We start from the raw sequence: 9,477 nt of genomic DNA, 5'->3' as shown, positions 1-9,477 counted from the left end.
TAGCACATAGACCAGGGGTGGGGAACCTTTTTCCTCTCAAGGGCCATTTCAATGTTTTCAACATCCTCCGAGGGCCGTACAAATGATTGACCTCTGCTTAAAAATATTAAAATCACAGCCCACTCATTTCACCTTTCTTTCATGCTGTGCAATGAAAAAGCAACCTTTTAATCCAGATATCTTGCCATGACTCGCACATGCATTCACGTGCAGAGTTGTGGCATGACCACCAAAACAGAAAGATATGGACACAAGATGTGTGCAAATGTATTTAGTTTCCTATTCATGTGGACATGACGATGTTTGCACTTTGAGAGCAACATTAAGAGATCTATGGATACATCTCTCAACACCCATATGAAACAGAACTGTAAGCAGATTTCTTTTTCTTTATGGATATGTTCCAAATCACTCTCCTTTCAAACTGTATTCTTGTTTATTAATAACTTGTTTTACTGTCATATAGTATTTTATACCTGTTTACTTTATTATCTTATTGTTTTATAACTATAATGATCATATAAAGATGTGCCTTTACCTCACTGGTTGTAGAAAAAGCTTCTTATATTCGTTAGCATAGCTAGCTAACCAGATGCTAATAACAACAAAGTTATTGACTGTATGATCAGTGTGACAGATGAACAGACCACTGGGCTTACAACTAAAGACACAGCCACGCAAAAACTGCGGCATGTGTACGGCTGCTTATCGGTACTACAATTTTTTGGAAGTGCCGGAGCGGAGCGGCGTTCTGGTACTCTCCGTCAGAACTGCACCCCTGTCAGACGCATGGTCAGACGAGACATACCACGTGATGACACATTAGGCTTGTGTTGTGTTCAAGGACCCTGACCTTGGCCAGGAAAAACAGGCACTCGCTTGTTTAATTTTTTTGCGGGCTAGATTTCTTTAATTTTTTTCTTTTTTGCGTGTGTTTATAAATTACCTCGAGGGCCGTACCAAATTGTCTCGCGGGCCGTATACGGCCCGGGGGCCGCATACGGCCCGGGGGCCGCAGGTTCCCCACCCCTGACATAGACGTATATTTGGAAGAAAATGTTGCATCCATTAGAAGAGTTATTACGGTGTAACCTTATTAAGCATATGAAATTAAAGGAAATAACGCTGTCCGTGCTTCACATCAAACCAGACAAAACTAGAATATCAGTACAAATATAAAATGTTTCAGCTGCCCATCTGCTCCAGACTTACCTGAAAATACTCACAGCTGCACATTTGAAACACATGTGCTTCAGGACTGAGTGGATGTTCATGGTTTGGAGGTCATGGAGGGTTCTGTGCATGCAGGTAGCAGGTTAAGAAATGATGACACTGTATGGACACTCCATTTCAAACTGATCCCACAGAAACTTGTGGCTTTGATTCCCCCCTCAGATGGCTGGAATGAAAAGGACAGTTATACATATTTCAAGGCCCAAGGCTCCACAAAGGGACTTCGGAATAAAGAGGTATGAACCTTTGAACTAAACAAAGGTCCATCACCCACATATCATGTCAGATGTGCACATCGGAGTCTTTACAAGGGCTACACTAGCCCTTGTAAAGACTCCGATGTGGAAGGAGAGGAGAGAGGAACCAGCATGCCCTTGCAGACAGGTTGTCTGAGTGTTGTCTGCGTATCCCATGACCCCCGTCTCCCCCCTGCCTCCATCTCTAACCCGCATAGCACTGGTTGGCCACAGAGGTCTGCAGAAAAGCCTCCACAGCCCCGTCCATCTGTGGGCCTCTTTGAATCAGACCAAGGCTCATAACAACAGGCAGTATCAGTTGCATTAAGTTGATTCAAGTGGCTTGAGGACACAGGCACTTGTGCTCTCACAAAGCGAGATGAAAGAGCAGCGTGGCAGCGAACCCTCTCCGGCAGCCAGAGAACCGCCTTTGCTCTCAGCAGAGGTCAACAGAAGACCAAATAATACGGGAGTGAAAGCAATCGAAAGCTTCTTCTTCAAATGATCTCTAATTGTCCCTTTCTTCCTTGTGGATCAGTCATATGATTTTGGTGGTGACAGTCGACTTACCCACAATTCTACCTTTAAAAGCTTCTGTTGAAAGTGGGCTACTTGAAAGAAGTGACCATTACCTAAACTACAATTGTGGAAAATGAAAAAAAAGAAAACCGAACCCTGAGAGAGAAAAGATTTCCGCTGGCGGAATTATATTTATCAAAAGCAATAGGTAATTGAACTGCATTTATCAAATAATAAAATACTGCAGTCACAAGAGCAGATGACACATAATTAAAAGAAGCAGGCTTCTGAGAATCGCGGATGTATGTCTGAAAGAATTGTGCTTGAAAAAAGAACCCTGAGTGTGATCAAGATCTGACAGCACTTCGGTTTCATTTATCAGTTCTCTAAGGTAATTTATTCAAATAATTACGATGCCAGATGCCATCCCCTCTTTAACCATCAAAACAAACTACAAGCTTTGTCCCTCCCATGCAGCTGAAGAGGTGTCATGTGAGGCAAGCTTTCCTTTTCATTACAGATACCATTTGAGGAACATGCCATATTGCACTTTTGGAAAGGAGTCAAGACAGAAGCTGACAGTATTGTTTTGGTATCAGTGTAGGAAGAAAACAACAGGAAAAACAAACAAAAGCTTTGGCACTAAGAAGCTGTTCCAGGGATGATAACAATATAAAAAAGGCGAGATGATCAATGCTGCTCTGGATTTTGATAACTCATTGCTCATGCCAGAGACAAATGATGGAAATTGTTAAGGAGAGAGGGCCTGCGATATGCCAAGTATGCTCCAAATTAGCCTTCAACAACAGCTCTCAGTGTGTATCGGAGGCTGTGTGAGTAAATAAAGGGCCAGCATAAATTACCTTTGGATGTCAATCGTGATAGCGCACCCTGTTTTTCTTTTTGTTATCGTGTCGCCTATTCGTCTCGCTGGCGGATGACAAGAAATGAAAGTATTCTCTCTCTAGCACCACCAACAGTACTCAGAGCGCTTCCTGACACTTGAAAACGCTACGGGTTGGTGAAACCACAGCTGGGCCCCCACTGATTGGCTCGCTCACAGGCTGCCACTAAACTTTCGCTGCTTGAGGAGTCGTCTGTGCCGGGACAGGTGGTGTTTATGCAGATGAATGAACACATTACTGTGTGCTCTTCCTTTTGGTTTAAACATTAGCGTTTCAAATGTGACAAATCAGATGTTCATCTCCCGCTATATGCAGCCATTGTGTATGCTGCTGAGAGACCTTTGTATACCAATTCCCCGTAGGTGTTGATGTGCACATCCATAAAGCATGGACAACGTATACGACCTCTGTGATTTATTCAGGGGGTTTTCTTTGAGAACCTGCATTTAGGCGTGGTGGTAATACTTTTTAGTTTATATTTCACATCGTACTGTGTATTGTAATTTTAACTGGAGGCTGCTTTGCAGTGTTTGTGGGCCAGAATGAGCGAGCTGAAATGTATTTTTCATACTGCAGCTGAGTCGAGAGATGGCTGCTGGGTCTTAAAATGGGTGCGTGAACACCACTCAATTATCTCCCTATTATCGCACATATGTTCTGTTATAATTGGGCCTCTCCCCTCGTCATTTCAGAGGAGAGTAGTGACACTGTATGAAACCCTCTAATGATATAACATCCTCTACATGTGCTGAAAACCTAAAGGTCATCCCATAAAAACTGAAATTCTGTGTCTGTAGGTTTAGAACATTATGATATGCATCCTATTACTTTTATTTCCATTATTGATTCATGTGTCAGTAGTTTAAGGGCAATTTTATTCATATTTTGGCATTTGAAATACAAAATAAATATTGAAAAATGCCTTTAAGGCTGACATATTCAAATGTATTGAAATCAAAATATAGATATTTTGTTCACTTGAAGAAAAATGGAATATTCACATTAAACAGCTCAATCCAGAGCTTTGTTTTGAGAACATGTGTACTGACAATTATTGAATGATGATAATTGTTGTTTAATAATGAGTAATCGACTTGATTGCTCAATTCATTGTTGAAGTCCTTACTCTATATCCATTTTCTTCATTGTAGGACTTGGCATTAGGGCGGGAATTAGTATCACAACATTTATACAAAATATATTTTTGAGTGGACAAAATGTAAAACATCTTATTCTTTTTTTGTTTTTATATAGATTTTTGGTTTAAAATGTTGTAAAACAATCAACCATGGTATTATTTCAATGACCTTGTATACAAATGTTAGATACATGATCAAATATGTAAAAACACGTTTTGTAGTAATGCAAATCAGAATTCTAAAAGGATTCTGGCATAAGGAAGTAATGTGGAACAATATTATGCCTATTTTCTTTCCCCCCCTGAAAACGGATAAAAGGTCTGCTTGATGGGAACTAGCAGATTAGAACAGACATTTATGGACTCAGGCCACGACTTTATGAAATGTTTGCTCCACTTGCAGCGCGCTGCTTTGTTTCTGCGACACTCTGTGCTGTGGGTGAGACACTAAAGTCCCTATTGTCTGAGTCAACTTGACCTGACCTAGCTGGTTAAGCTGAGGCATTGTGAACAGCAAATCGCTTCAACCAGGGGGGTAGCATGCTTTGTGTGGCTGCAGGGAAAATAACCTTATAAAAAGCCCATACCCATAGATAAATCAGAGAAAGACCAGTTTTGTCCCTGAAAAAGCTTGGTTTATTTCCCACTGCCAGTGAAAAACTATTGTTTCTGACTGCCTTGGTGATCCTGTCCATTTAGCAACATTTTTAGCAACTGTTTTTGTTTGTGCCCACATGCATATGTCCATGATTCGCACCACATTATGAGATACAGACTTATGTTTCAATATGCATGTTAGAAATAAACTCATTCCAATTCTAGCAGGAGATGGTGGTTGTGTGAAATATCTACAAACGCTGTGCCAATCAACAACTTGCACGGCCTGCAGCCGCAGCAGTGAAGTGGTGCCGGGCCAGACAGAGCTTAGCACCAGCTCCTAATCACATTCAGCACTCGGCAGGCCCGAGCTTGTGTCGCAGGTACTTGTAAACTCCTATCAGGCCTTCCCTTCACACCCGACGCAGCTCTTAATGTCAGCTGATCTGAAGACAGGCTTAATTTAAAAAATGTAATTAACTGTGCCACAACACAACCTCCAGCAAGTGCTCACTGCTTATTCTTGTGATCCAAAACAAAAACAAACAATGGAATGGAAATGAGGTTAGCACACGGCTCACTCTGCCATATTTAAAATCATATCCGGCTCTGGTTCTGTTTAGACAAGATTCATGCTGGGGCTTCTGTACATATGACTACATGGAGCTGATTGTTATTTACAAAGCTCGCTTCAACCATTAGCATGTAACGGAGCTGTCTCATCACTCACACACAGAGGGATTGAATACATGTGTTGTTTCACTGTAACAATAGGTCATATAACAACACATGACAACTCTATATTAATGAAGTAGAGCTTCAGTGATAAGTCCACTAATCCAAATAATAGATGGACAGAAAAATATTTGCCAACTATTTTGATAATGTACTAATTGCTAAACATAATTTTGGGTGTGTAAATGTCTGGAAATGCTGTTTCCACTCTCTCAATTATGGAGTTATCCTGCTTTCCTGGTTTCTATGATATTCAAGTGAATTTGGACTGACAAAACACAACATTTATAGACATCTTCTTCTTTTTTTAAACTGGGATGGACCTTTTTTGCTATTTTCTATCATTGTATTGTCCAATCAAATCTATAAATCAAGATAATGATCAGCAATTGATGAATTAGGAAAGATAATACAGATCAAATGTCCTCTCACCAGTCATGGCTGTGTGTCTTTACATACACAATCACATAGGCCTGCATGACGCATCAACTGTGAAAGCTATCAAAAGCTGAATTACTGGTGGTTTAGTCCAGGCCAGTCCTGACTTGTATGATTGTCTGAGCTGGCACCACTCTTGTTTGTGGTCTCTCACTGACTGCAGAGTGGGCACAGAAGGGGGACAGCCTTCTTCTCCCCACAGGCTCACTGCCACCTCTTCATTTCCTGCTGGACCCCACCAGCAGACACCTCCCCGACTCTAATTACCACAGCCTTAGTTTCAGTTCCAGCAGCAGAGCCTTATCCCTACAATGAACAGCACCGCTAATTGTTCCATTACATCAACAATAACGCATCTTAAGGAGGAACGAAAGATTAAAAGAAAGAGAAAACACAGAGGTAGGGAGTATCTTGACATGCTAATTTTCTTTAACCCTGATCTTTCTGTTCTTTCATCATCCGCCCTCCTCCCGTCGTCTTGCTCGTACAGGGTGGCGAAGCACTCAAATTATCCACAAGCATTCCAGCTATCACTAATTATCCAAAGAGTTCCTCATTAGGCTATTTCAAATCCAACCTTAGATCAACACTTACTCAGACCTCGGGGATTCGTGATTCCCAGCAGCGGTTAAACAAACAATCAGTTCAAAGGATCAGGTATTCTACTCTAAGAGGAGAAAAAAGCCAAGGGTAAACAACTGCTCATTTGAAAGAAATGACTCCAACGGCTCTCTGGCATGGATGCACAAATCTATAATTAATTTTGCTCAAATACTTTCGATTTCGCTCTTAAATTGGGTCATTAAGATAAAAAAAGGTGGAAATATAAGTGCTAGTTTAGCCCAGACTGAAGCAACAGCTCTACTTTAGCTCACTCTTGCCATGTCTTAGAGCGGCTATAGACAATATGTTATATTGACAATGGGTTACATATGTGAACTTGTATGTGAGTGGGGTCTCTGTAGTGATAAAGCCATGGGGAATAACGCACAGGAATGGTTGAGACCAAAACGGAGCTAATTGGAGTGACTTTGATCTACCTTTGGCAGCTGGCAATACAAACAACATTTGAAATAAATGCTCATGTTGGACCTCGTCTTCTTGATGTGTAAATAGACAACTGTTTGCTAACAAGTTATCCATATCATCATAAAAAAATATTTATGAGCGTTGTGCAGATATCTCTGTGGTTCCAGACCTGGGATCAGAAAACCGTACAAGTGTCCGTGAGATGACCTTTTCTCTTAACTTTGGCTCTTTCTTGTAAAACACTGAAGCTTTACCATTTAATGTCTTTAAAAATGTTTCAATTAAATCAATCTGAGAGATAAACATCAGTACTTTGATGGAAAAGCTCCCAGGGTGTAGAGTAGCAGCTTATGGCGAGCGGTTGCAAGGAGATATGGCTTCATTGGAGGGGGTCACAAGCAAAACAGACAACCATGTGAAAGATGCGGAACACTTTAGACTTACAGTATGTTAGCAAGTATTTACACAAAGTCGTCTCCTAGTCCTTGGACAACTGCTCAAGTAATATGTCATGAAAAGTTATTTTGTTATTTCCTGTGCATCTTACGAATTTTCAGCAACAAGCACCATCAGTGCCCCTGCATTGACCCCTCCTCGGTAAGGTTATGGAGAGGATTATGGTTTGGGTATGAATAAGAATGTCATTGTACGCTAATTGCTTACCTATTATTAGTTAAGTGGTTGAATAACATAGTCAAAGTTTGATCTTTGTTCTGTTGAACTACTTTTCACACTGCGTCACCAGACTCCTCAGATTCAGCCCTGCCGGTCCTGGCTCACCATAACGTTGGTTATTTACGAGTAAGTGTGCATTACATTAAAGGTATGAGCAGGAACAGCCTGATAGATATAAGATGTTCCATTAGTTTCAGATAAGGGTCAGTACTTTATACTCATGACAATTCAAGAACTGTACACTTGAAAGGATGTTTGCAAAGAGCATATTACATTGTCCTTTGTTTTCCCCTTCACAGAGCTATACCAAACACCAGTCCCCATGCATGTTCCTGAGACTGATGCTCTAACCAATCTCAATCCTAATGTGCAGTCATTCCAATAGCTCCTCAGCCCCCATCCTCCCCAGCACTCTCCCTTAATGTCAGCTCTGTGCTCTCTGAAACACCACCAGAATTTGAGTCTGTCACTTAAAATATAATGCCGTCAGATCTGTTACTTTAACCTTGAAGCAATTAGCTGTTGCTGAGCCGTAATGAATCCTGACATCACTCCGCTGTGATGAAACCCCTAATTGCTCTGTAAAAATTGAAGCTTTTGACATCACTGCTGACAGACTTTTTTCTTCTTGGTTGTGCGGTCGCATGTGACGGCGCCTGGTTGAAAACTTGAAAGGTAGCGGAGCTTCTCTGCCATCAGCTGTCCTGTCACTTGACAAAAAGAGAAGAGGGAAACTGGCTGGATTTGCTGAAATTATGAGGCCATTTAAACTATGATATGTCGCAGCTACGGCATCATTCAGCGGGACTGGTACAGATGTCCGTGCTTCTCTCAGGGTGAGCTGGTGTTTGTGGATGATGTGGATGGCTCACAGCCTCCGTGTCAACAAGTCTAATCTTCGGTTACACACTGCTTTTAATAAAGCAAAACTTAAGAGCATTGTTAGTCAGGGGAAGCTCTTTTTATCACAACTACTTCCTGTCACTCATTTGTTATATCAACACAGAGGGACCAGAGGTCAGAAAGAATGGCAACCCTGTGTACTCCACTGTTACAAAATTATTTTTGAATTTAAAATGAATTTGATTTGAACAATGCACCATGCACAAATAAGCCCATATAGCTCTTAAAGTCAAATGTGTGTTTGGCCTGTAACATCTTCAGGTTTGCTGATGAATTGCCAGGACACATCCACAATGAGTTTAATATTAAATGTAGAAATAAAACCATCTTAATATTAAATGTTTACCGTGTTTAAGGCTTAAGAATATGCTTCGACCCATAATGCCTCCTTGGATGAAGACTCATATCATCATACCTGTAAATATTTAGGCATTAATGTTACAAGTAATTAATGTTAATCTTTATGTTTTTTCTTCCTTTTAATACAAGTATTTTTAACCTTGTATTTAATCAAGTCAAAATGTGGTGAATGACAGCATGATAACAACTATGTTAATGTTAAATATGTGCAGCATCTCTTTGCATCACCTTTCAGCGACAAGCTTAGTGGTTAGGGTTTGAAATAAAAATAAAAATAAACTCTTTAGATTGTGTTGCTGATGATTGAAACAATGGTGTAAGAGCCCACAGAGAAAACATCAAGGCTGACCATCTACTCTAAGTTTCTAGGTTGGCTTTAATGTGCTCTGGACTATGATCAGTGCATGTGTTTTGGTGGCAAAGTGTTCATCTGATGCATTTTTCCAATAGAAGTTTCTCTTTAAAATGTGCCTGCTGGTCAGAGTATTATTGTGCAGAGCTTGAAATTGTCCTGCAGGCCTCTAATGAAGAGCTCTCATCAACACAGTCAGGCAGGGGGGGACAGCAGCTGTTGATTATACGGTTCAGGATGTATAGTAGAAGTTAGAGCTCGGGATTTTAGGAAGGGGGTGGGGTTACATTTGTGTTTAGTGAGTGATGTAGGAGATGTGATAATGAGAGGCCAAGGAGAGCAAGTGTTACCTCATTA

The sequence above is a fragment of the Gymnodraco acuticeps genome, unplaced genomic scaffold (assembly GCF_902827175.1).
Source record: "Gymnodraco acuticeps unplaced genomic scaffold, fGymAcu1.1, whole genome shotgun sequence".
In the NCBI taxonomy this organism is placed as follows: domain Eukaryota; kingdom Metazoa; phylum Chordata; class Actinopteri; order Perciformes; family Bathydraconidae; genus Gymnodraco; species Gymnodraco acuticeps.
Note: the sequence above shows the minus strand (reverse complement) of the source record.